Source organism: Mesitornis unicolor, unplaced genomic scaffold, assembly GCF_000695765.1.
Source record: "Mesitornis unicolor isolate BGI_N332 unplaced genomic scaffold, ASM69576v1 scaffold52147, whole genome shotgun sequence".
Taxonomy (NCBI): Eukaryota; Metazoa; Chordata; class Aves; order Mesitornithiformes; family Mesitornithidae; genus Mesitornis; species Mesitornis unicolor.
In genome coordinates, this window is record NW_010195386.1 from 21,829 (window position 1) to 23,592 (window position 1,764).

The 1,764-nt window shown below is 43.6% G+C and overlaps 1 protein-coding gene across 1 annotated transcript in view; it reads left to right on the top strand.

The window, feature by feature from the left end:
* The window catches only part of LOC104543461 (histone-lysine N-methyltransferase 2C-like), a gene marked incomplete at both ends in the record, with an annotated part of 28,255 nt that overhangs the window by 20,208 nt on the left and 6,283 nt on the right, over positions 1-1,764 (top strand).

Genomic DNA, 1,764 nt, shown 5'->3' on the forward strand with positions numbered 1-1,764 from the left:
TAGAAATATCCTTTATTAATATGGGGAGGGGGGAAATTGGCAGCAGGCTGCTTGGAATGAAGTTGTAAGTGATACCTGAACCTCAAGTTCTTGCTCCTGCATTGCGTCAAGACAAAGTATGCTCTGGATGCAGTATTGCTTGGCTTCTCGCCTCACTATGTGGAAGAGGGATGGAGCTGATAAAATACCTCTGCATAACTTCTTCCTTTTTCTTTTTTCCCCTCCACAATGAATCACAAGTAGAATAAATGCAAAACAAATCACTTTAACCAATCTTTGTTGTACATATATCAGTCTTGTCTTACAGTGGTTATGTTGAAGTAACAGCTGCTAATCATGACATCGCTGGCAGATTCACATAGTGCTCCATAACTAAGATTCTTTTATTTTTCATATTTCATAAACTTCAGTTTCATATACTGCTGGTAAATGCCCTTCACTTCCCTTCAACCACTGATTTATACCAGTCATCCATGTCTTAAACAGTGCTTCATTATATACCTGGTATGAGCTTAAATAAGCTTTTCTGAAAGCGTATTTTTAAGGACTGTCTGGCTGAAGCAATTCGCCACTCTTTCAAATCAGATCAAGTAATTTTTCTGTAATCAAGCTTTTGTTAGGTTTTGCAAAGAGCAAAGTCTTATGTGTGTATATATAGAGAGGAAAGAGCTGTCAAATCCCTGTGAATCGGTCCTGGAGACAGGCGCAGAGAAACCGGAGCTGACTTTGTGCAACAGGAGCTCGTGTCTGACAGAGTTATTAGCTGCGGCCTGGAGCCATGCAGACACTGCCACACTGTCTGAGGGGCCAGGGCAGTTTAACTGCTTTTTTGGCATGGTGCTGTGCCCATGCTAATGAGCTCTGCCTCCTTCTCCCCATCGCCGTTAACATCACCAGATGGACTTGCGCAGGTCGGCTCAGGCCCAGCTGGGATCGCAGCTAATTCCAAGTACGGCCACGTGGTGATCCGCCACTGCAGATCCCGGGAGGGCGCAGGGGTTTGGATGCCTCGTTGCATGGGGTACAGAGCCAGCACAGGTTTAGTGCTGTGTGCCCATGGAGAAGTCCTGGAGCGCTGGACTGTGCAATGCAGATCCAGTTGGTGGCTTTATGTGGTGGCACTGTTTATCTGGTGGTGTCACTGCCAAGCCAGAGCTCATAAATCGTCTTGGACCCGAGATCACTGTGTAAACAGCCTTTTGGGTGCATCTGTCCTGCATTCTGGAGCGTGTCCTGGTATGTCTCTGTTATCCTGAGATTTCTGGCTTGTCCCTTGCCCCAGATACAGGAGAGTGCTGTCATCTTTTAATTATGTTATGGACTTTTTCTGTCAGTACACATAGCAAATGGAAGTTGTGGAAGTCACAATCTAATGAATAGAAGTGCAAGAGAGACTTTCCTTAATGGATGTGTTATTAACCAGTGGATTACAAGTCCTTTTATTTTCTGAGAGAGCAATGTAGTTATGTATCTGGGTTTCTGAAATGCTCTGTCTTTGTCCACTGTCAAATCCTTCCATTGGCTCCTCCATGCCTTAAAAATAAACTTAGGCTTAATTTCTAATGCCTAAATCAAGTTTATTTTCATCCTAAAATTCAGAATTTTCAAGCAGCGGTTGCCATTTTCATCTGCTGTGTGATGTTTGAGCATCTGCCTGTGAATAAATGGGAATCTGCCTTGCTGTTTTCCTGCGAACTTTTCTTTTCCAATTACATCTTTTAAAAACTTCTGCTGATGTGTGAAGATCATCCATCTCACTCTTTC